This window comes from Coenobita brevimanus, chromosome 84 (assembly GCF_032717465.1).
Source record: "Coenobita brevimanus isolate Jiangsu-jjx chromosome 84, ASM3271746v2, whole genome shotgun sequence".
Taxonomy (NCBI): Eukaryota; Metazoa; Arthropoda; class Malacostraca; order Decapoda; family Coenobitidae; genus Coenobita; species Coenobita brevimanus.
The window spans coordinates 16,114,757-16,142,713 of NC_137037.1; positions in this window are offsets into that span (position 1 = coordinate 16,114,757).

Here is a 27,957-nt window from a genome sequence, read left to right on the forward strand (position 1 = left end):
AGCCATCCCTACTACTGCCAACAATCTCATTAAAATCACCAATGCAAACTAACACATCATGTCTTGCCCCTCTATTCACTACATCCCGCAGCTTCTCATAAAAGTCATCCTTCATTTCATCAGCAGCCTCATTTGTCGGAGCGTACCCTACAACCATACTGATATTACCATGGTCAGATTTAAAACGAGCATAAAGCAAGCACTCATTAATTGGTTCAAACTCACATACTGCCTTACAAACATCTCTACTCAGGAGTAAGCCTACTCCTTGGTAATGATTTCCATCACTCCTACCAGAAACCAACATAGTAATACCATCTTCCAAATTCATTTTATCAACTCCAATCAACCTCGTTTCTGTAAGAGCACAAATATCCATCTTGTATTCCTTGAACATTGAAATAAGTTCTTCCATTTTACCAGCCTGATTGAGAGTTCGAACATTCCAGTTACCTATTCTTAAGGTTCTTTTTGGATGTATGAACTTATTTTTACACCGTGGGATTCTTAGCATCCCCTTCCCACTTAAGGGCTGCACGGAACTGAGGGCCATTGCTTCGTAACCAGAGTTCATCAAGATTTCTTAGGCAGAAAAATATTTTACCCTGGAGCCAATGCCAGTAGCTCGCAAGAACCAGACAGTGGAGAAGGAAATTAACTAAATGAAAGTAAAATGCAGAGGGTTTGGACAGACAAAGTACAAGAGAAAGAAAGAGAGCAAAAAGAATATAGATAAAAGTGTCCCTTTTAGTCGCCTCTTACGACAAGCAGGGAATACTGGGAAAGTATACTATCCCCCCTTCCCCAGGGGGAATATATATATATATATATATATATATATATATATATATATATATATATATATATATAAAAAACACAGCCTCTCAAGGAGGCAACGGCAGGATTTTACGTGGATCATGGTGGGCTAGTGTAAGAGGTACACCACAGTGTGTCTGCCTGACAACTGGGTAAGGAGGCCATGTGATTAAGCTCGTCGCCTTGCTTCCTATCGCTCCTATGTATATGTGATTCGTTTTGGGACTGTTGGACAAATGAGTGGGCAAGAAAAAATATGGTCAAGCGGTAAAACTTTGTATGCAATACGCAGGAGTGGACATGTCGAGTAAACCATTTACTAAGTCTTATTTGCCTATTCAGAAGGGATTCTTCCGACAGACTAAGGACTATGTACAGGGTGCAAGTGTGACTCCCTGGCTCCCTGTTCTAACCTCCCTCCAAGCCACTACCCCAATTGGCACCGGCAGACGTAAGTTTGTAAGAAATATCTTATGTCATTTGTACAGTATTCTAGTGCTACTTGTGTGATATTTATTTGACATTAGTATTGTAAAATTTACATACTGTTTCATCTAGCTCTCTCTCTATCTATCTACCTATAAACATATTTTTATATAGATATAGTTTTACACATTATTTATTCCTCCACTCTGCCTTCCCAATACCACTGGTGGTCTCCCTATCACTCCTCTACCTTTGATACTGCTCTCACATATTCTCATTGTAACCTAATTTCTGCTCATTTTCCCATTCATTCATTAGTTTTTTTTTATTATAATTGGTCATTTGCACCAAAAAGAAAAAAATACAACACTGATTTAAAATATATGACGAAATTCAATTAATTCACTTTCACTAAACGATCTGAATTTAAATCAGTACCAAAAAAAAAAAAAAATCGTGTTACACTTACGTTAAATCACACGGCATTCACCAAACCCAATTCCAATGCAGATTTAACAACTCTGACTCGAAATTTATGAAAATTAATGATAAATTTTAATGCAGTGTAGAGTTGGCTACAAATACTAAAACAGTATTTGTTTTTTGTTACATTTTATAATTATCATTTTTTTTTTTACGATTATGCATTCATATGTTGTATTTTATATTTTATTTGTTGAATTTCAACCCTTTTTGCCATTCTTTTTGCATCAACATTTACTGTTTCCTGTAAAAAATTGTGACTGTGTGAAAAAGGATATGGTAATGATAAAATATTATTCAAAGTGTAACACTGCATTTAGCAATTTTGCACGATATTTCACATTGTTTTCTTATAGAGTAACCATGATTTTACATAGTCTTTGCGTAAGTAAAGGCAACGACGGAATCCGGCTACCTAACCCAGAGAATTCGAAGAATTTAAAAGTTACTTCGATGGCAGACGAATTTTGCTTAAAATGTGCTTGTAGAAACATCTGCATTAACACGAAAGTTTCTTTCATGAAGCTTATTCTAAGTTAATAGAAACAAAAAATAACAAACAATTTATTTTTTTAATGCATGGAAGAAGGAACCAAAGGTCAGCAGCCTACAAACCGTTCCCTCCAAGAAAAAAACAAAAATAATACAACAGAGAGCTAAATTCACGATCCATTTATTAAAAGATACCTGAATTCACTGCATTTGAAAGACTGGAGATCATAGGAAGTGGGAAATACAGACAGAGAGAGACAGTTCCAGTGCTGATTTGTTGCATACATGAAAGACTGTGAGTAACAGTTAATTCTTGCATTTGAGAGTTGGACAGAAAAGGGATGAGAGGTTGTTGCTAGATGGATGCTATGCACACGTCGAAGTGGTGTAGGGGTGCTAGCAGACAGTTCAGTGGTGCAGTGACCATTGAAGTAGCAATTGGAAAGAGATATATAAAGATGCAACAGTGCGGCGAAGAGACAGAGGTTGAAGGAAGCCGATAAGAGAACAACAGTTAATGAGGCACAAAGGCTTTGAATCCACCTTGATGAGAATAGCTACATGCAGGGAGCCTCCTCACACATGAGAGTTGTACTCTACACAGGGGCGAATAAAACCCGTGAATAAAGTCAACAACTGTGCAGGGGTAAAGAAGGTACAGAGTCGGCTTAGCACACCTAATCTTTTGGAAGAAGATTATACAAGAGATGTAATATGATTTTTCCAAGATAAATCCCAAGATAATGAAACCCAAAGTATGTTTAAAGATGATGCAGGATTTACCTGCATAGTACTAAACATTAGCAGGTACTCCTGCGGAAGATTTTGTCGGGTTCATAGGTATAAGAACTGAGTTTTTGACGCATTAAAAACAAGAATACTTTTACTGCAGTCAGAAAACTTTTACTGCAGTTGGAGATAAGAGCCAAGTCAGACTTAGGTGTGTCATAGCCTCATCCCTTGTTTGTTGAAGTAACTGCTGAGATGGACGCTGTGGGAAGTGAATGGAAAGGTGAAGGGAGGAGTCATCAGCGTATGAGTGGATAAGGTTAGATGTACAGCACAGAAGGTCATTGATGAATAAAAAGTAAGAGAGTTGGTGATAAAACAGAGCCCTGAGGAACACAACCCTTGATAGATCTAGAAGAATGGTGGCTGTCTAGAACAGCAGCTACAGAATGACCAGAAAGGAACTTAGAGGTGAAGGCACATATAGAAAGACAAAAACTGTAAGAGGGCAGTTTGGAAAGTACAGTAAAGAATTATGCCAGAAAAGGAAGCTAGAGATGAAGGCACAGATAGAACGATAGAAACTGTAAGAGGGCAGTTTGGAAATTAAAGATTTATGCTATACTCGATCGAAAGCCTTTGCAATGTCAAGTGCAATGGCAAAGCCTTCACCAAAGTCCTGAAAGGAGGATGACTAGGAGTCTGAAAGGTTGGTGGGATGATCACCAGTGGAGCATCCCTGACGGAACCTATAATGACGATCAGAAGAAGGTTGCAATAGGAAAGATGCTTTAACCCCCGCTGCGCTAACTGTTATCAACCTGATTACCTTCCTTAAGTAATTTTTTCAGACTTTTTAATATGAAGTTGATGTATTTCATCAGTTCAAGTATCTCTGAGGACTAACTCTTCATCACCCTCGTCTTTTTGTAATTTACGCCTCTTGGATGGGTGAGAGGATGGCAATAAGTCACCAGCACTGTGGGAGGTAGATGGGTTTGAATCCGCCATTGCTGGACTACAAATGAGAACTGAATTACTAAATATGAGGTATTTGGCAACTGCGGCATGGCAGGATTTGGCAACAGCTCTGATGTTGTAGAGGGAGACTCAATGTTTCGTGGAAACCACTGGCGTTTCTTCGTGCTTGAAATTCTGGCATGGAGACCCGTTGCCTCATTTGAGGTGATTAGCATGGCCAGCGGTAGCCTGCATATCTGAATTACTGTATTATTATGTGGTATTTGGCAACTGTGGTGTGGCAGGGTTTGGCAACAGCTCTGATGGTTTAGAAGGAGAATCAACATTCCCATGGAAACCACTGATGCTTCCTCGTGATTGAAATTATGGTGGAGATACGCATCGCCTCATAAGCAATCAGCGTGGCCAGATGCAGCCCACATATCACCTCATATGAGGCGATAAGCACGGCGGGGTTAAAATTTTGTTGAGAACAGATTAGAAAGCCTTTGAGACACAGGATGTTAAAGTAATTGGGCGATAGTTAGAGGGTTGGGAAAAGTTTGAAAATTAAGGATTTATTCCAGACTTGATCGAAAACCATTGCAATGTCAAGTGTAATGGCAAAGCATTCACCAAAGTCCCGAAAGGAGGATGCCAAGGAGTCTGAAGGGTGGGTGAGAAGATCGCCAGTGGAGCATGCCTGACAGAACCCATACTGACAATCAGAAAGATGGTTGTGATGGGAAATATGCTTTAAAATTGTTTTGTTTAGGATAGATTCGAAAACTTTTGAGACAGTTTGGGAATGGTCACCCTTCTTTGGGACAGACTGAAAGAAAGCACTCTTCCAGAAAGAAGGAAAGGTGCAGGTTAAGAGACAAGGTGAAAGAGTTTACCAAGGCAGGGTGTAAGCACAGAAGCACAGTTCTTGAGGACAAGAGGGACCCCATCAGGCCAATATGCCTTGTTAGTATTAAGGCCAGTGATGGCAGAAAATACATCAATTGAAAACACTTTAATGTCAGCCATGAGGAAGTCGGGGGGGGGGGGAAGTGATGGAGGAGCAGCAGCGGAATCATCTAATATGGAATTGGAGGAGAAACGTGTAAGTGAGGAGTTCTACTTTATCAGTAGATGAAATACCTATAGAGTCAAGTGAGTGGAAAAGGGGAGGGAAGGATGATGAGGTAAAGTTATTAGAAAGGTTTTTGGCAAGGTGCCAGAAGGAGCGGGAAGAATTGAAGTTTTAGAGTTCAGAGTATTTAGTATGAATGAAATTATTTTTAGCGGCATGAACAACAGACTTTGCACGATTCCAGGAAGAAACATAAAAGAGATGAGATATAGAAGTGGGTTGGCTCCGATATCTTTTGTAGGCCTTCTTGTTGTGGACAGCATTAGAACAATCGTGATTAAACCAATTTTTTTTTTTTATTAGTCAATGCAGTATTGTTTGCACAAAAAAAAAAAAAAAATCAATTACTTAAAACCAGTAATTTCATACTGCATAAAATTTACATCACTTGGATGTGGTTAAAAATAAATCATGCTAACTTGGTGAAAATCATTTGGCACTGGTCTTTTTTTTTTTTTTACATTGATTTTAAATTAATGTAGTGAATTATTTCAGTTTGGTGCAATGGCCACATAAGTTTAAACTTTGTCATTTGTCTGTTTCTATTTGTTAATTTTTTATATAGATTTTGCAATGGCTGCCGATGTTGCGGAACTACAATGAAGAATATCGTAAATATGGATATACATCAATCCTAACTGATGGCATCGAGAAATCTCAGTTTTTGCTGTGTGCCAGAGCACTAGGGAATGATTCCACTAGGCCTAGTAAGCTGAAGCATCATCTGACGACAATTCACCCTCAGTATGCAGAGAAAGACCCCAGTTCTTCAAGCACCGTGCACAGAGTTTGGGAAAAGAGATACTGGATAGGAGCGGAACTTTCCTACAAAATAAATTAACTATAGCAGAGGCATCAAATGAGGGTTCCGTTGAAAAGGCCCATAAGACTAGTGAAACTTTAATCAAGCCATGTGGTGTAAAGATGGTCAAGCAGGTTCCTGGAGGGTCAAGTGCACTTAAGATTCAGCAGATTTCCTTGTCAAACGACACAGTGAAACGGAGAATTAGTGAAATGTCAGCTAATACGATGGAACAAGCGATGTAGGAGATTAAATTGTCTCCAACTGGTATGTTCGCAGTACAGTTTAATGAGTCAACAGATGAGAGTTCTTGTGCACAGCTACTCGTGTTTGTTAGGTATGTTTTCATGCATGACGTGAAATATGATTATTTGTTCTCTCCATAGCTTGAAACTACCACAAAAGATTTAGATGTGATAGAGAATTAAACTTCTTTCTTCAATGCAAACGGAATAGCCTGGAAAAATTGTTGTGGAGTTTGTAGTGATGGGTTCAGGCTATGCTGGGACCAAAATATATGCTACAGAAGCATGTCAAGAAAGTAGCTCCAAATGCAAAAGTGTTTCACTGTATGATCCATCATTTTGCACTGGCATCAAAAACCCTCCCTCATGCTCTTTGTGTGATCGTGGAGGCAGTGGTAAGATGTGTCAACTTTGTGAAAACAGATTTCAACTCTCACCTTATCAAGAAACTCTGTGAAGCCAAAGATTTATAGCATGATTCCCTCCTTTTTTTGCTCCAAAGTGTGATGGCTTTCCAAGGGCAGTGTTGTAAACAGGGTATATGAACTTCAGGGTGAGCTTAAACTTCTGGAAATGAAAAGGAAGGGTGATATATTAAGTCTCTTCACCCAGACGTTGTGGGAATCCCGTCTTGTCCGCCTAGCCAACATTTTTGAGCAGCTAAACATGTTGAATCTCAAGCTACAAGGCATGGAAAGAAATGTCCTTCACCTCATGGACTATATGTGCACATTTCTTGCTAAACTGCAGAACTGGCAAAGGAGAATGAGTGCAGAAAATGTGGTCATGTTTGAGAATCTTTCAACTGTTCTTGACGAGATTGGAGATGATCACCTACTTGATACCCTTACTCAGAAGTAAAATACAGCACTTGAAATCCTTGGAAAGTGAGCTCAAAAGATGTTTCCCAGAATTCAAGGAGGAAGAAGGGAATTTGTCGAGGAGTCCTTTCTCTGCCACTGTTGATATTGCTGCCATTCCCAATGATTATCGGGAAGATTTTTTTGACCTCAAGAATGATTCTCCTGCCAGAGACCCTTATGAAGAAAAAACTCTGACTGTGTTCTGGTGCTCCATGTATCAGTCATATCCAAATATTTGTGAAATTGCACTTAGAGCACTTATGCCCCTTTTGACAACATATTTATGTGAATGTGGTTTCTCCACCCTTCTGCACATAAAAAGTACAGGCCAAGAGCGGTTGGATGTGGACAGAGATATGAGAAGTGCGTCATCAGCAACTCAGCCTTGAATCAGTTGACTGACTGAAAGCAAAAAAATCTCATCCATCCCACCAATTTTTTACAATATATGCATTCTGATTGATAGTTGTAAGCATGAAAGTCAATGGAGAGCACCATTTTTTTTTTTTTTTTCATCAGTATTTGTAAAGGGCTTGAGAGAAAACTGAAGGGGGGCCACGAGGATGTTAAGATCCCCACGAGTGGGGCATGAAATGAAAAAGTTTATGAAATGTTTTCTTTAGCCACAAGCTGTGATGCATGTGTTCTATAATTTTCTTACAGAGCTTCGAGCCCCTTAATTATTTTCATTATGTTAGCTCTGCTATCACTGGAACAGCTTTTTACTGCTGAATTTCAGGTAACAGCATCAAATTCATTCAGATGAGAAAGGGTACTACGAATATTATAATACTAACACCAATAACCCCGACTTGTCAGAAAACCTCTTGTGTTCATTCCTCACTTGACACCAGAAGTTTATATTCAGCTGCAAGTGAGTCATACGAGGCTGGGTGTTTTAATGTGATGATTTGGCTCTACGTAAACCAGTATCAAAGGCACACAGAGTGTAAATGAATGTAAATATATAAAATCTACACTATAATCAGTTTCATATTTTCTACGATTTTAGATCCTAAAATGAAGGTTAGTTTCATGCATAATGAGCAGTAGTGAATTACACAGGTATACAATGAAAAAGTTGTTTTCATTGTTTCATGTCTATTCTATTCTATATACCTAGGCTGCTTCCCCCAAGAAAAGGGAGGTAGCCGAGACAGGACGACACACTCCCAATTTACTCATCCGCTCAAACACATTCATTCACAACTTAGCACCAAAGGGGAGAAGGGACAGATCCTCACCACACCACACCGCACGAGGGTCAACTGCGCAGTGCAATCAGTGACATCCACAGCAGGGCCCAACAGCAGAGCTGGTTTACCCCTGCAACGTCATAGTAGACTCATCCCCTTATCCCCACCTGACCTGATCAGCTGATCACACAAACTCGGGAGAATATCCCCTCAGGGCTGCGTCATCATTTATGCATTCATAGTTCCTCTCCATTCATTTCTATCACGCACAGTCACTCTTCCTTGCTCAACAGACATCTCTGTCACATCCCAACCTCTCTTCACACTGTCCATTCATCCTATTCGTGGTCTTCCTCTCAGCCTAACACCTCTCACCTCAGAGCTAGTTGTCTTTTTCACCAGTCACTCATTATCCATTCTCTCCATATGCCTAAACCATCGCAACACTCTCTGCTCAGCTCAATCAGCCATCGCCCGCACAGCTCCAGTTCTCCTTCGCACTTCATCATTTCTCACCCGATCCATACGTGTCACTCCACACATGCTCCTCAGACACCACATCTCCATTACATTCAAACTTTTCCTCTCTGCTACACCCATATTCCATGCTTCAGCCCCATATAGTGCAGTCGGTACCACAACACCCTCATACAGCCATCTCTTTACATTTGTTCTAAGTGAACGACATCTAAACACTTTTTTCATTCCTCCCAGCACCTCTCATACTTCATTCATTCTAAACTTCACTTCTGCATCTATTCTTCCATCCACAGCAACATGTGACCCTAAATACTTAAAACACTCTACCTCCTCAAGCAACTCACCATTCAAAACTATATTCATCCTCCTACCATCTACCAACCTGGTACACTTCATCACTTTACTCTTATTTCACACACCCTTCCAAACTCCTCTACCGAATGTCTCAATCTCTCATCTGAATCAGCAACCAGTGCAGTATCATCTGCAAACAGCAGCTGCTTCAGATTCCACTCTCTACCATCAACATTCACCAGCCTCAGACCTCCACCTAACACTCTTGCAATCACCTCCCTTACAACACCATCCATATAAATATTAAACAACCAAGGCGACATCACACATCCCTGCTGCAGCCCCACTCTCACGGGAAACCAATCACTCACAGTATTTCCCACTCTTACACATACTGTACTATTTACATAAAAACTTTTCATTCCTTTTAGTAACCTACCAATAAGTCCATACAATCTTAAAACAGTCCACAATGCCTCCCTATCAATTCTATCATACGCTTTCTCTAAATCCATGAACGCCCAAAACACATCCTTACCTTTCGCTAAATACTTTTCACACACCTGTCTCACAGCAAACACCTGATCCTCACATCCCATCCCTCTCCTAAAGCCACACTGCTCATCACCAATCGCTCCCTCTGTACCCTCTCTAACTCTTTTAATTAACACTCTACCATACACCTTACCTACAACACTCAACAGACTTATACCCCTAAAGCTAGTACATTTATACTTATCCTTGCCTTTATACATCGTGGCCACACAAGCACTTTTCCAGTCAACTGGCACCATACCTATCACAAAGCACACATTCAACAATCTTACTAACCAGTCAACAATAGTCACTCCACCACCTATCAGGCATTCCACAGGACACCCATCCATACCTGCAGCTTTCCCTGCTTTCATCTCCTTTACTGCCTCCTGCACTTCCTCCTTCGTGATCAAAGAATCACTCAACTCTCCCAACACATTTATTCCTTGCACCCTTCCACCTGCCACAATCTCAGCCTCCCTTTCCTCCTCTACATTGAACCCCTTAAGACCAGTGCTGCACGATCGTGCTTTTGTGTATTTTGACACGCCAGCCTATCCCGCACGATCGATAAAGCCACACAAAAAACTGGGGGAGGGTAACTCCGCCCCTTTGGTGATGTATATAGGATCAGACCAATGAGAGCTAGAGTGTCTACGGTGGTATGGCATGATTGGCCCCTTAAGGTGGGGGAGAAGGAACCCCCCCACCACCGTCACTTTACCTCCTTCAGCCCCATTGCGTCATCTCCACACTGTCCCCTTGCAACCAACCATACTCCAACATACCCCCTACAGCGGTGTGTGTGCATAGCAACCCTTCTCCCCTCTCCCTCCTCCCCTATCCCTCCATCCTCCTCCCCCCTCCAGCCATACACACTCCACCTGCACTTTTTGCCTGGCTTGTTTTGTTGCTATGGGCATATGCCACACTGACATTTCATGCCTAGGGAACACTTCACACTGACATTGGTTATGTATATATAATTACTTACCGTAAATAATGCATTTTCTGTACATTTTCTTTCTTCACCCATGGGAGATTGGTAACTTTTTTGCATCTTTAATGGGCGATTGTGCAATAACTATTTGGTCAATCTCGCAGAAACATACATATTCAGGTTTGTAAATTCAGTCTCTTGAAATATGGGAGAAAATATTTTACCTTGGTGAAAGTAAAATAAAACGACCTTGTTTTGCAGCTAGAGGGACACACTTGCTGAGCAAATTGTGTACTTTAGGAGTTAACAATCTTTCAAAATACTCTGCTCATCTCTTCCTTACTGCATCAGTCTCAGTTAACATCCTTCCATCCTCTGCTTTCACTCGCTCTTCCTTTGCAGACTCTCCCTTTCGCACCCTTTTCACCTCCTTCCAAAATATTTTCTTATTCTGTTGAAAATTCTCAGTCAGCTGCATACCTCACCTCTCATCTACTGCCACTTAAGCGTCATGCACAAATCTTCTCTCCCAGTTCCAGTGATTTTTATACAGTTTGGGGGACTGAATTAAAAAATGAAAACAGTTCTCCATCACGTACCATTCTCTCAGGATGAAATTGATGATTTAGTAAGAGACCTTGGTCTCCCCAAAAATGCTGCAGAGCTCTTGGGGCACCAATTAACCCCTTTGCACGTAAACAAGTTTTTAAGTTTTCTGGGATATGAGGTACGGGCTTTTTCCCCTCCCCCCTGGCCGCCACGTGCTCCAAAAATATGTATTGTCGGCTTATTTTCACTAACCAAACATATTTGTTTTGCCACAAAACCCACATATTCCATTTGTCAATGTTTGTTCTACACTATAAGCAAAAAAAAAAAAAACACCAAAAAAAAAACACACTCTAAGTATGTTAGGGCCCTCGGAATAAACATTTGGGATCATAAATTTCACTTCCCAACATCATAAGTCGAACGTTTACTAATCAATCTCTACATGTTATACCATCAAGCAAAAGATAATTTTATTAGCTTTCAAATGAGGGGGGGCTCAGTTCGATATGAGGTATGGTCTTTGAGTAATAAGCAAAAAAATAAAACCCATTTTCGACAGACAACAACTTTTTTATTCGGGGAGGCTTTGCGAAGAACTTTTTTCGGCACCACTAGGTTTTTATTTCATCAACCAATGAACAATTTCATTCCCTTTCATCTCAGTAAAGAACGGCGATCCTAGGCCTCATAGTTTTCGAGAAAAATGCCAAAAACTATGGTGTATTTTGCCACGCGCTGACCCGCCATCAGCTGCGCTCACTAATGTTATTTTCCTGTAGTGCGCTAACACTTATGCTTGCTAGCTATGCTTTCTTTGGTTTTATACCAACAACTATTTTATATAATTACTTTTGTTTTGTTTTTAGTCCTCTCAGAAACCACACATGAACACTAAACCTGTTGCTAGCAACTGAAACTGAAGCTGTACTTATTTCCCTGTCATTTGTGTTGAGGTAAATAACAATATATATTTATATGTAAATATATTAATATAAATACATATATGTAAATATATTAATATAAATACATATATGTAAATATATCAACATAAACAGAGGTAAATAGATAAATAAAAAAGAATATCACATACTTCTCCAGTGACGATGATCTTCCTGCAGGACTAGATCAGTTGGGAGGTGAGGAGTTTTGTACTGTGTGTGTGTGTGTGTGTGTGTGTGTGTGTGTGTGTGTGTGTGTGTGTGTGTGTGTGTGTGTGTGTGTGTGCACTCCACTAGTGAAGGTATCACTCGGTATGGTACCGGTCAAAACAATCACCCATGCAAAGTGGCACATCACATACAGGACACATGCTCCTTGTGTCCTTCCTCACCCCCAGCTTGAAGCACAAGGTACACCTGAGCCTCTAATTCTCAGGGATCCTTGCCTGGTGGTTGCCCAGAGTGCGATCCAACCTCATGTCATCGTCAATCACCCAGCGACACTTGCTTGGAATACCTTGTGCTCTGTGGTCCTGTCATGTGGGAGATGCAGGCCCAGGCACGGGTTCTCCCAACGGACCTGGGACTGGAGGTGGTGGCAGTGCTGGCACCCCTGATGGGCCTCCTGCAGATGGTACTCGTGGCATCTGTGATGGCCCTGTTCTGGTGGTGAAGGTGTGGGGTGTCCTGCAGGCTGTGCTGGTGCTGGTGGTGGCTGGGCCCATCCTGGCGCTGGTGGTCATGCCTGCTGGGTGCCAGGTGCTGCTGGTGCTGGCTGCCGGGTAGGTAGGTCTGGGGCATGGTGGAGTGTGTGTCCAGATGCGGGCCAGTCGTCTTCGTGGAAATGCAGAAGATCGTAGATGATCTGCTCCACGAATTAGAGGAGAGTTACTTGCGCACGTCGGTACTTCTTATACAAGGCAAACGTGTTGAACAGTTCCATTTGGACAAAGTAGAATGTGATCTTCTTTGTCCACTTGACAGTTCAGCATTGGATGGGGTAGTACTGGACCATCTGATCGAAATGATCCACCCCACCCATGTACCTGTTGTACTCCTCCACAATGACAGGCTTGTGAACAACCTTCTCCACATAGGTTGTCCGCCCGTCATTACCCCGCACCTTTCCTTAAACCCTCTTCGGAATGGTGTCTGCAGTGTGGAAGGTGGACACCATGTTCACAATGTGCTTGTCCATCCACAGCAGGACTAGCACACTGTCCTTGTGCATGTATGCCATGCCCCCCTTGGGCAGCCTCTTAGCCCTGGCGATGGCCTGCAGCTGGTGTGGTGCTCCTCTAGGCAGCCATAGGGTCCCACACACATAAAATCCTGCAGTGAAGAGTCGTTCGCACAGGGCTACAGAATTGTAATAGTTGTCCAAGGACAACTTATAGCTTTGGTCCTTTGTTTGAAACCATTTGTAAAAATATGTAGTGTGTAAATATGGTATGTAAGTAGTTGTAAGTGTATAGTTGTAAGCAAGATCCAAGTAGGGTGCCACCACCCTATGTTATGTCTGTGAGCACTTATTATGTCTTGCTTGAATGAATCATGACTTCTGTGGTCGCACTACTGCTCTAGCCAGGGAGAGCCAGCAGAAACAGTTAGCGACAGGCTGGGTTGGACACAAGTGATGTCAAGTGCTGCTGTATAAAGATGTAAGGCGATGTGTAATATATTATCAGAGAACTCGCTGAGACTTTGACTTCACCTACGACTGGCGTCAAGGGGCATTAACAAGCATTAACATTTGGTGGCAGCAGTGGGATAATAGTGATTTCACGTCTTCTGTGGGCAATCTTGGCTGTGTCCGTTTTCCCACGCTGCTGTTCTTCCCACGACGACACACAGTCTATCTCCGCCACAGCCTCCAGCCCTTTTTGCAGTCTTGGTGAAGAATCGTCCTAGCAGCTTTGATGTGATTCTGGGATTTTCCTCCACATCAACACCCCACCTACCACCAAGCCACTACAGCCACGTAAGCCTCTTGCTCCTATCAACCTACAACCTGCCTTTGCCTGCCAGTCCTGTGTGGCCCGTGGTATGGGTTAGTTTCAGCCCCCACAAACTCCAACCCAGACCCCACTCCAGGAAGTAGCCCCCAACCGCCGCCCGACGCCGTTACGTCATCGTTTTCCCCACCCACCACACAGACCGACGTCACCCAGGGAGCGTGGCCACTCTCACCGAGCTACGTCACTGTCTCCTGCTCCTATCAGCTTCTCGTTCCACCCAGTGCTTAGCTGCTGCCCAGTGACATCACAGACACTTCCACCCAATCATCGCTGGCAAGGGGAGGAGACACTATGATATGAGGAGTTTCACTCAACCTCCAGCTTTTGCACAGAACACACCTTATTACAAGTATTTTCTATCTGCATTTTCATGCAATTCCTCATTCCATCACATTAATCAATTCCTTTCTACAGAGAAGCCATGCTGTCTCTATAGATTGTGATATTTTCACCATTTACTCTTATCCATTCATTGCATTTTTGTCCCTCAATTTTCATTCACTCAGAATTTTTCATTCACTTCTGCTTAATCCCATTTTCTCCCAATTATACTCATGTTCAGCTGTAAAAAAACGCATTCATTTTCACTCATATTCATTGCATATAAATCATTTCTTCACATATTACATATATTTATTTATTTATTCTTTCATTCATTCATCCATATGTTCATTTATTTTCATTTACTTCCTATTCTGTTAACGTCCCTTTTTAAAAAGCTAGATCTCTCCCCTATTGAATCTGATGGTGATAAAGATAACCCTACATGTGGTGATAATGTAACTCTTCGTAGTGGCAGATCTTATAGTAAACCAACCATAAGTTCCCTACCTGTTTCTGCCACGACTATTCCTGTTACTCCTACCCTAAATCCAGATATATTAACTCCAGATACTCTACCATCTTCTCCAACTGATTCTCTTGAAGCCACTCAGCCTTCTCCACAGCCTTTATCCTTCCCTTCTACTGCACATACACCATCACTAACCACGAGACACACCACTACTGCCACGACACTTCCTTCCCACACACCGTCTCAGTTTACTACTGTGCCTGCTTCCTCACCTTTGCGGTCTCATCCTCTTCTTATGATGGTGAATCAGAACCCTCCACCTCCCCAGTCCATACATTTGGATGATGTTAACAGACCCAAATTTACAGGAGAGGATAGTGCAGATTCCATTTACGACTTCCTCAGAGAGGTCGAAAATGACATTTGTAATCGGCAAATCACAACTGAACCCTTGAAAGTTTCTTATCTTCTGAGTAGACTGCATTAGGGCAGGTCACTAATAGTAGCTGCTATTCGTGCGAGGCACTTCGAAGATTCCCAAATGTTTGACACGTGTCACCAACAGTTAATTCAACTTTGTTACCAACATTCCAATGCTGCATCTCTTATAGGGTTGACCAACCTTCTCAAGCAAATGGAGGAGGACATGAAGGTACCTCCCCAGCATGCAAAATGTAATTGAGGCAGCCGCCACTATGAGGGCGACGAGTTCAGAGTTGCACCAATTGTTCCATGGTACTCAATGGGCAGCCAAAAGTAATGGAGAGGTCATGATTTCACTAAATAATTTTGCAGATTTGTTCGATTACTTTAGATTTCTTAACTGGTTTTCTGACACCCAAAAACAGATAGCACTACAACTTGGCTTTAACCCTGGAGACAAAATAGTTAACATTAGCAAAGCCATAATAAAAAGGTCAGGATCAGACATCACTCGCCAGGTCAGTTCTTACACCTCAGCCTCTCACTCTGCAGGTAGTACTGCGAGAGTACTACCCACCAGCATTACTTCATCTGATTCCTCTCGTTCGCAGCCAACTACAAAAACCAAACCTAGTAATCGGTCTCACTCAAGCTATTGCTCACCTTCCAGCGGTCGTGACAATCTTTAATTGTGTGCTGGCACTGCAGTAATGTAGGTCATCGAGAGTCTAGCTGTGCATGCAAAGAAAGACGTTTCCGCTCAAGGGAACAACAGCGCACACCCTCGCGGTCCCGACATCTAACATGCAAATATCACAAGAATAGCACAACTCACCCCACGGACGAGTGTCGTTACCTTAACGCCTACACCGCAGGGTTGTTTTTGCACTCCTTGCACATCCCACGAGGATATTCGCGCTCCAACTGACTTTTTAAAAATATTTGCCAGAAATCTGCTATTAGTCCTAGAATATTGAAATTATATAAGCCTATGGCACATATCTTCAGCTTTCCCCTGGGATGTTTGTTGAGCATGCAGATGATCTCAAACGTGCATCAAAACGCATAGTCTTGGAGGAGCCACTAACAGAGATCACATCTCCACAACAAACTCCTACTCAACCTTCTTCCTTTTCTCTAAGTCCTCCTTCTGACAAATAATTCAGCCTTCCCCTACTGTTAATAACTATCATGCCAAATTGCGTTCTGCCACTAAGTCTCTTACATAACGTTATCATCTCACACTGTCCTTACCAACTACATTAACATCACCTCTGACATCAACTCATTTTATAGGAAAGATGCTGTGGGTCTACGTGCTACTAGTGCTGACTCTGGTCGGGTCTGGATCGGGTGAGGACGATGGTGCCGTATGGCCCGGGGCCTTGGTTGGCGCAGGAGGCGAGGTAATGGTGGTGAAGGATGAAGTCTCCTTGCGCTACAACCTAGAGTCACTGGCTGCCGTGGCCATCGCCCTGCCTGATTTTGCGCATCAGCTAGAGGACCTGCAGGGACTCCTGTCAGATATTAAAAATCGACATCCCACAGACACATTTTTGTACCCACACTACCTACCCATCTGCTTGAAGTTAGATTATATTCATTATCAGTTCAAACATCTCCAATATTCCTTCCCTCACCAAACGCCTGTGGGTCGCTCACAGGTGAAACTTGGACTCTTTGACCTTGGAAGAGAAATTCTGAGCGGATTATTTGGTGTAGCGACTACCCGTGACCTTTCCAGATTTAAGGAAGACTTATCTCAATTAGCGAATGCTCTACAGTCCCAGGAAAAGGTGTTAAGTGTTCAACATTCTATGCTACAAGAGATGACACACCATTTAAATGATGTTACAAATAACTTAAATAATTTTACATTTATTCTTAAGCGTGAAGTATCAAAGGTAAATATTATATCAGAGTTGATGTATGTAAAATTACATGTAGATAATTTGCAGGTTTCTCTGGACTCTCTTGTCTCCCAAGTTTCTAGCCTAATTCGTATTTTAGTCGATGCTGTTGATGGTCGTGTCACTCTAGATTTGATACCTCTCTCTGACCTTCGTTCTACCTTGGAATGGGCTCACTCAACCTTCGGCTTGTCTCTTGTGATTTCGTTTTCCTCTTTAGAACACTACTACTCAATCCTAGATGCCACATTCCTTACTAAAGATATAATTGTTCATATTCCTCTTCGTTCTTCCATCACATTCGATCTCTTTCACATCATTCCTTTTCCCTTCTGGTACAATAACTCCCTGGTACAAGCCTCTCTCTCCTCAGAGTACTTTCTTCTCTCCAGTGTCATCTCTATATTGCCTTCATCTCCTCAAGTGACCTCGGCAGATGTGCCTTTCTCACACCCAACTCTCGAGTTTGTGCTGCGTACCTCCTAACAATTTTTCCTGGCAGCGTTGCTCCTTGCGAATCTGCCTTAGTCCGTAACGTCTCAGTAGAACCTGTCCGTACCTTTGTTCCGGCCCCCAAAAGCCAGGTACACCATGCTTGTCTAAATCACATCCGCTATTTCTTCTTTAGTGTTTCAACTCCTGTCAGTCTTATTTGTCCAGGAACCCCTGTACGTTCTCTATCCGCAATTGGTTTATATAAGGCCCCTGATTACTGTACAGTAAAGTCTGAGTCTGTAATTGCCCATGCTACACATTTTCACTTCGCACTTCGCTCCCACAAATATGACATCTTCAAACCTAATAATACTATCTTTCATTTACCAACAGACAATCTTTCCATTCCATCACATCAGAGAACCTACGTATGTTGAACTTTCTGAATCAGTCTGATTTCATTATGAACCGGTTCTCTTCAGCTTTTAACCGTTCCTGGTCACATCCAGTCTTTGTATTCCCTGCGGTGGTCTTATGTTTTCTAGGTTTTATTGCAATTGTATATATCCTGTACTGTTGTCTCAAGCGAATGGACAAAAGGTTGCATGAGATCCGTGTAGCAACAAGGTTAGTGCGACAACCAAAAGACCTGGAAACAGGTAGTTCTAAGTAACACTCATTATGATGGGTGAAGATGTGAGCCAAGGATTCACGTTGGGTTCAGAAGGTACGGTCAATCGGAAAGAGTCTACAGCTTGGTGCCAAAAACATCGTCAGACCTAGCTTGGTGAATCTAGATAAACTGCTGCTTCCACTGCTTCATATTAAACTTGGACTAGTGAAGCAGTCTGTCAAAACCCCATCAAAGGATGAAGCCTGTTTTATGTATTTCGGCTGAAAGTTTCCAGGTTTGCCTTAAACTAAATTGAATGAAAGCATATTTACTGGACCTGATATTAGAAAACTGATTTCTGATGCAGAATTGACGGTGTGATGAACGATCTGGAAGGAGAGGCTTGGGTATCATTCAAAGAAATAATTTATAAGTTTTTCAGTAACATTATGGATCCAAATTACAAAAAAAATTTGAGGAATTTAATGGCTAAGCTTAAGAAGCTGGGTTATAAAATGAATCTCAAAGTTCGTTTTTTGGATTTGCATTTGGAATCCCCCCCCCCACAAATCCTGGAGCGGTTAGTGAAGAACAGGGTGAAAGATTTAATCAGGATATCAAGGACATGGAAAGAAGGCACCAGGGACGTGGGGATGTCATTATGATGGCGGCCGCGGACTTGTGCTGGATGATTCATGGGGACGCACCATAAAAAGTGTACAAACGACTGCCACCAAACGAGTTTTGGAGCAAAAAAAGAGAGAAGTTACAAAGACTAAAGAAGTTATATGTGATTCATGGAATATACAGTGTTTTTTCCTTTATGTTTATGTTTAAAAATACACAATAATTTCATTTTCGATCAATTTAAAAAAAATTTACATAGATCGATTGATATTCATAATCTTCTATGTTATACTCAAATTTCTTTTTAATTCTGTATTAAAATGAGATGTGATGGAAACATTCGAAATGTATTTTCTTTATTGAGTTCATAAGTGCAATAACAAAATAACTACTCAGAATCAAAACAGTATTTAATGACTTCAATTTTGCGAACCTGTGTTATTAATCCCTTCAGTACGGTACTTTTATTCTTTGTATCTCCTTCTGACTTTATTAATTTTAGGAAAGACGTTTCGAACTGGAAGGAGTTAAATATAGCCCTTTTACATCCCTTCTGTACTAGAATTGTATGACAGTAATGAATGCAATCGATTAATGTACGTGTGATTAAAGGGAATATAATATCATCCTATGATAGAGTAAAACCAGCAGGTTGAGGTTGCTATTTATATTACTGCTATCAAGAGACAAAGATATTTAGCTTAGGATGGAGTTAGTTATAAAATTCATGAACCAAATTATCAAGAAATGCTCCCTTGAGTTGAAAAGAAATTTGTCTGGCAGTGCTATTTATTAATAAAAGAATAACCTTATCCTACTGGATAGGCTTAAATACAAAAGGGTAGTAGCAATCACTACACTAAAAATTTTCATTGTATTTTTTATTTTACTTTCCGTCAAGATTCCCGGCCCCTCTTACGCCTTCAGGTACCTATGACTCGCTCTCATCTGAACAGAATAGTCTGATATAAGCTGAGAGAGAGAGAGAGAGAGAGAGAGAGAGAGAGAGAGAGAGAGAGAGAACTCTAAGAATGTTATCATCTCAGAACTATCAAATTCAGCTTAGGAAAGAGTTTTTAAAATGGGGTAGGGAGATATATCCTCAATCAACCTTCATCACTACTAGATTTGAATGTGGTAGAAATAACAATGACAAAAATTACGTGGTGTTATCGTTCTCTTATTTTGACTAAGGATGTCCTGGTTCCAGCTAATTACTTTACCACGTTCTTTAATACTCTCTTGAGACTCACTCAAGTAAGAACTCTTGTTTCCACTCTAGTGGACGCATTCTTATTTCATTATCTCTGCTTCCAAATAACTAGCTCATAGGAGGTATCGGGGATATTGCGTGTCTTGCTGACGCTTGCAACATTTTATTTTTAGCAAAGTGACGTCTCTTTCTACGGTATTCTTGCTGTTTCCGAATGTCCTTACTTAGTTTAAAAAGAATTGGTGTTACGGTACTACATATCTTTGATTAACCTAATTAGGTCTCTTTCTTGCTCATTCTTGCTATCCCATGAAGATTTTATTAAGCTTAATAGGGACTTTTCGAGCTGCACTAATTAGGTCTAGCCTCCAATAACCCCATCATTCCCAGTGCACTCTCCATCTTAATACAATCGTCTGGAGGTATCATGAATGAAATAATCATAACCTGTTCCTGGACAGTTTTCTTCAGCTTAGGGAAGGCACATGGAAATAGACCTTCTGTTGATTCCTTCACTTCCAAGGTTCTCTCTGATAATGTAAACAAAATCTTATGGCCAAGGCAAGTTGTGATTGGTCATTTTGAAGACTGAGAGTGAAGGTGGTGGTACTGGCTGTTAGTGTTTGTGGTGATACTAGGGGGCTTGTGGCGGTAGTGGTTGTGCTTGTGGTGGTAGTGGTGGTGGTTCACTGTAAAACAGTCCCTCACACCACAACATACACACTCACGCCATGCACCTCAGTCAGCAGTAAAGTGGGCTTTGTGAGCGCGTGGCGGGCGAGCGAAGGCCATGTCATCACAGTTTCTCTCTGGTATATTATTTTTTCACGATGGCAGCTGAACAATGAAAAATATACCGGAGAGTAAGGCATTCCCTCTCTCTCTCTCTCTCTCTCTCTCTCTCTCTCTCTCTCTCTCTCTCACACACACACACACACACACACACACACACACACACTCTCTCTCTCTCTCTCTCTCTCTCTCTCTCTCTCTCTCTCTCTCTTTCCCTTGGGATACTTGAGATTCTTAAGGGTTCTTAAGCCTTTATGGGTGAATTTTTAGTTAATAAACTTTAATTTTTTTGAAAGACTGTATCACATGAAGAAAGAATTTCAACCCTACTTCACATTTGAGTAAAGTTATTTGCTTCTGCTTGGCGTGACGGTCGAGTCGGGTTGGGCAGGTCATTTCCAGACTTAACCTAGAGTAAACATCCTTGGATTGCTTCGCTCGCTCGCTCGTAATAACACACTCTACTCTTCGTGTATTGCTGCCCTCACAACACCATATAGCTACTTACCTCATGCGCCTATTCTCATGCCACATTCTGTCCTCACACCACAAAGCACTTAACTCATGCACCTCACTCCCACAACACATGTAACTCTTCAAAAAATATCAACAAAATATTTTTGTCGTCGACTGGCTGAAGAGTCCGTACTTGTGCGATCCATCTGGTTCACGTCCACTTGACTCTGGGGTCACACCAACAACGTCAATCCTATCCCAATGCAATCTCATAAATTATCCTTTCCCTCACAGCCATCCAACTCGATACACTGGACTTACATTTGCTGGCAAAAGAGAGTTTGCAACGCCTCCTGCTGAGCGATTTATTTTCTCAAGACTCCTGAATTCTCTAATGGCCATCTCTTCCCTAGAAAATGTCTGTTTAGCCTGAGAAAATTAATTCCTTTAAAGAAGTCTATTGGAAACACCATTTAGGAATAAATTTCTGATTAAAACCCGTGATTCCCTACACCATCATATAACTTATCCAAGTATTTTATTGTAGCTAATGCGAGACATTTTCATGTCAGCTGAAGGATGCCTTCACACAGTGGCACCAATATAGCCTATCCCGGCGACTTTAATACATACATGCCTAACACACTTGCCTCAGTTCCTTCCCTATGCTTGAAAGGATGTGGACCGTAGAAGAGCAATTTCAGGGTTGCAGCCTACAAGAAGAGTCTGCGACCACAACAAAAACAACAATCTCTCTCTCTCTCTCTCTCTCTCTCTCTCTCTCTCTCTCTCTCTCTCTCTCTCTCTCTCTCACCACCCACTTTACCCAACACATCAGCCTGAGGCAGTCACTCACAAAATGTCAAGGAGGAGGACGAGGCACAATGATGAGTCTGGGTGTCACTCAGTGAGTGGTTACCACCAGACGGGTCACAGCAGCACCAGAGCCTCTCAGGCACAGTCAGGTAAAAAAGTTCGTTTACTATTCCACTGCGTCGACTTCCCTCGTAAGGCACATTTCTCACTTTCTCATTTTCCTTCCTTACATAAAGAGAGAATCATCTATAAACAGAAAAGCATACCAAGTATCTCTCACCTTGGGAATATTATCTCATGGATAAGAGTGAGTAGAAAAGTTGACATTCTAGACGAAGTTTTGTGCCTGACTATCAATATTCTTATAGGAACTGCCTAGCATGGGCCAACTCACGTATTGCAGTAATCCTCGCTTTATTGTTCTTATGTCAACGCCAGGCCATCACCACTGGCTGTTTCTTAACCCTCTGAGCATGAGGGCGAAATTTGTGTGCTATATTCCTACCACAAACAATTTCTTTTTATATTTAGGAAGGACCCCTCGTTGTGTAGAAACTAGGAAAAAAAGGGAAAATAATAATAGTAACAACAACAACAATAATAATAATAATAATAATAATAATAATAATAATAATAATAACTAGAGGCCCCCAAAGGGGATGAAGCACACTAACCTCGCACATCTAGCGCGGCTCGGAATATGGCTTTGACCTTGACCTACTTGCACCAAATTCGAACTCGTAGGATACTTTTATCCCTGCTACACACCTGCAAAATTTAGTGATGATATCTTGAGCTTTTGCGATGATATCATGCTAACAGATAAACACAGACAGACAGATAAAATGAAAACAATACCTGCCTCGCTATCACGACTGGTAATAATAATAATAATAATAATAATAATAATAATAATAATAATAATAACTAGAATTCTAAAATTGCAGAAGCAGTATTGTAAGAGCTCCACATTCCAGATGATAATCCCTCATTTCAGATTACAAAAAAAAAAAAAAAAAAAAAAAACACCTGTATATCAGATATGGTGTAAAGTCTGTGAAATACCATTGTACACCTAATAGGGGACTTTTGGTATGACTCAAAAATTTTTACAGATTTTTACCTGCTACCTTGATACAAAGGTCAGTCATTCATACTATACATATCAGGTTCACTCATGCCCCACTACATTTCCACCGGATTAGGTCAAAATCGGCCAAATACTTTCCGGATTAGCACTTTCAGGCATGAGGCAGCCATTTTAGTTTTCCTCAATATCTTAAAAAGTATTTGTTGGATCTCAGTATGAATACACAAGTGCACTAGTATAGGTTGACGTCTGCATACTTAAACATTTGCAAAGCAATCGATTCATTAGTTCTTGCTGTGTAGGAAATAAAAAAAATAATAATAATAAATAACAGAGGTCGTTAGTGCTAGAGGAAAACAAGAGTTTGTCTAAAGAAGCCTGCAACCAAGACACATCACTCCTGAAAAATATCAAGTCTATCTCGAACGGTCTTGAAATACCAGCTTTGTAGATCTCTCCCCCCCAAAATATATATATATATATATATATATATATATATATATATATATATATATATATATACAATATCATTAAGAACTCCACAGACTGGAGTTCTTAGTAATAATAATCACAGTATTGCGACCAGTTGTTTAGTCTTGCTGTCTTGTTACCACTAGATATATTCAATTACGGACCTTCCCAGGATAGACATTAAACGGAAATTCCTTTGCAATATATCCCTATTTTCCGTTAATCTTGTGACTGTGACGTTAAGTGTTACACTATTCGTGTTACCACAAACAGATTTTATTACAATTAGGAAGGATCTGTTGTGAAGGGGATTAAATGCCATAAAATATCCATTAGCGCTTTCAGTATAATGAAGACACCTGTCACTGTTCCATCCTTGCCATTAACTGACGACTTGTTAATTTCAGGAAGTGCTTTAGGAATTAAGAGCAATAAAAGTAAGCACCATTACTTCTTCAGTACAATGATACTGGAGTCACATATCGTACTGCATTAGAAATTAAAAATTCTCTACTACCAATCTCTTCAGTATTCCGATACATCTACTACTGTTCCCATTACCATCACCTGACATTTGTACTCAGCTTAAGAAAGATCTCTCGTAGTGAAGGGGAAAAACGTAACTGTTTGGCACAATGACTCAAAGATTTTTCCCCCCTCTTTCCTTATGCTGCTCTCTCTCTCTCTCTCTCTCTCTCTCTCTCTCTCTCTCTCTCTCATTATGTGGTTGTGGACATCCTTCAGCTACTGTCGTAACTCTTTACTCCTGCAGTCTTTAACCTTTCAGTATGATGTCTTATGTTGTGTGTGATACTGCTTGCTTATTTCTTTGTCTTTAGTCAAACATGTACACTCGTGGTCATAAATAATCATCTATTCTCTGGTACCCCGTGCCTCAAGCTGGCTCCTTTATGCGCGACAAGTAACACTGGAATAAGAGGGGACGAAAGGAGCCAGAGAGAGAGGGAAAGGTGGATGGGGGGACGGGTGATGGTGCGGGTGTGGAGTGAGAGAGGGGAGGGAGGGAAGGCAAAGGAGGGAGAAAGAAATGCGAAGTGATGGTCACATAATTTGTCTGTTTTCTTTCATTCATGGCATTATATCCATGAGTTAGTATTCGGTAGGAATTGCTGCATTACACCATGTATAGCGGCGTCAGATAACAAGATTTAGACAGGTGGTGATATCAGGGGCTGGCTGGCGAGAGAAACATACTGACGTGAGTTCAAACATTAGTACGGAGCCAGATATTTGTGTTTATCCGTGTATCTTGACTTCGGAAGCAGAAAGGAATCTGGATGGCTTTGACTTACGTAATGTTTATATAAGAAACGTCCTCTACCACTATTTGTAATTAAATTTTGGAACTGAATATCATATGCAACCTTTGACACGGCTGTGTCCATAGTAAATATGATCATCCTTTCGCCATATACTCCCTCGATACAGTCACGGTCATGTCAACTATTTTATGGCATCTCTATATGAAAAGGCTATTTAAAATAACTGTGCATAAAAGGTAAATAAAGTTGATGTCTGTGCACATGGCTGGATATATTAACAATTTCTCTCATAATCTGTTAGAAGGAAAATGAAACAAAATCCTACCCAAACCCCCAAAATATATCTTTGTCAATGTTAACCGACACTGTTCAAGCCAAAGCAACCAGGAAAACCTTAGTAAGTAGTCCAGTGACCTCCTGCCTCACTAGTCTCTTGCAGTTTTCGCAACACCGAGGAAACAATGTTGTTGATGGTTTGCTGGTTTCGTCTGAACAGCTCCCACTCGTCCTTTGTGTGCTCCTTGGGTATGCTGGAGGAGGCGGGCCCGTGTTCTCTCGTTCTCTGGCTCCCACGCGTTGACAATCTGGGCCCACACATTCTCGACGGCTCTGCACTAATGTTTGATCTGTCACATCAGTATATTTCTCTCACGAGCCAGCCCTATACAGTATATCACCACCCATCTAAAGCTTGTTATCTGACGCCTCTATACAAGGTGTAATGCAGCATTATTTATCGATTATCAACTCCTTTATATAATGCCCAGAATGAAAGAAAACAGACAAATAATGTGACCACCACTTCGCATATCATTCTGCCTCCCCTACCTATCCTCCCTCTCCTGCACCATCACTCGTCCCCCCACTCACCTTTCCCTCTCTCTCTGGCCCCTCCCTCTCAGCCCCTCTTACTCTTGTGTGACTTGCCGCGCATACAGGAGCCAGCCTGAGGCACGGGGTACCGGAGGATAGGTGATTATTTATAACCACAATTGTACCAAACGCTTCGCGGCAAAACCAGAATGAAGACTTAAGTGGAAAGAAGTATGAAATTCAAAACATTTCTGTTAAAAAGCTAACTGTACTAGACCTCTTTAGTCCGTAAACTGTATGAGATCCCTGATATATACATCCTGGTATCCTATGCTAGACTCTTATATCACTCACGAGGTGACAGTCCTGTGAACAAACACTGACGTGCTGTAACACACGAACACATACTGTATATTGTATACAGACACCCCTCACTCAATATTTTATGTGAGGTACACAGGTTTCTAAGGTAACAATTTTATCCAAACACATAATTATATTCACAGTTTTTCTACGTGCCCTACTTATCTGCAATCATTCCCCATCACTCACTTGTACTTTACATATAGCATTACTAAAGTTGCACTTAAACCTTTCAATCGATCACATATTTTTACGCCATTCATGCTGTCTCTAGACGGTTTTATTGATCTCAGAATGAACTCTTATCTGACTGTCTCTAGACGATTTTATTGATCTCAGAATGAACTCTTATCTGGCTTTGTGTAACCTCTTCTCCACTAGGTAGCTCTCCAAAACTGAATAACTCATAACTGTTATCATCAAATATAAGCCATGTCACCGTATTGAACGAATAACAGCCGAATTCCGGAAATCTAACTCCTGTCAGCCGCCACTGTCAGTGGTTAGGGACTGACTCAGTGACTAATCCAGTAACTCAGGTATATACAGGTATACTGTCTATCCACCTACCTTTATTGACACAAAATATAAACAGGTTCTGTTCAGAAACTTCCAAAATACGAGTACATGTTACCTTTCGACTTTCACTTAAACCTAGAAAGTAGTCTAAATAATAGTTACCAACCCATGTTGATGTGTGGTGGGTGAACTACTGAACCCTGAGAGTATGTTTAATAAAATCTAGCATTAGACGTAAAAACAGTTAACCTTCTCTGGACTACGCGCCAGTTTCAATTCTAAGAAATCACCGGCGCAGATGTTTGACACCAACTTATATTTTCCACAAGAGCTACCTACCTAATATGGGCCCAAGTTAAGCCGAAACTGTTGTTTCCTCAGTAAACACAATGTTCATGTGAGAATATACACTTATTTTTTCCTTACTTTATTTTCATGATCACTTAATTTTCTTGTACTACCAGATAACATTTTTATTCCTGAGATGATTATGATGCTGACGACAAACTGTACCGTAGTTGCAAAGGAGATTTGGTAACACGCCTTCCCTAGTTTATGTTGTATATTGTACTTTGGCCTTATCTCGTACATTTCTTAAATTTTAGATAATGGCTTAATCTACCATTTCTTATCACTTGCCATCAAATTTGCTTTCCCTGAATAAAATCCCATGGCAGGAGTCATGACAAAATAACCCAGTTGTGTTCACCTTTAAGGGTAGGAGAGGGGACCTGGAACTTTCATAGCCAAATGGCATAGCTTATGCAACAGACCTAATTTGTTTAAACACTTGTAAACTATAAGTAACCAGGATACTAATGTTCCCATCCACGAGCTGTAATGAGTGGTTAGGTACAATGAGAGAAAATGAAGGCAAAACCTATAGGCCATGAAAATCAGTAAGCTGAGCCATTATCATTAGCTTATTGTGTGTGTGTGTGTGTGTGTGTGTGTGTGTGTGTGTGTGTGTGTGTGTGTGTGTGTGTGTGTGTGTGTGTGTGTGTGTGTGTGTGTGTGTGTGTGTGTGTGTGTGTTTATTTTCACAAACTAAGATGCCATGTGTACTTTTTTTTTTTTTGCTTATCGACCATTGAGGCCGGAGCCCCTGGTCATTAAGGCAAAAATATATATATGTACAATACATACATTGACACACACACACACACACACACATATATATATATATATATATATATATATATATATATATATATATATATATTTATATATACATACATACATGCATATGAACATACACACTTTCATGCACACGTACATATATATATAATAATTTTTATTTTATACTTTTTTTTATTATTATTATTTTTTTTAACCTTATATTACATATAAACAAAAATACCTAATCTAAATACCCTAAAACTAACCACCTACCAGACAAATCGCTAACCTATACTAAATCCTAAGAGACAA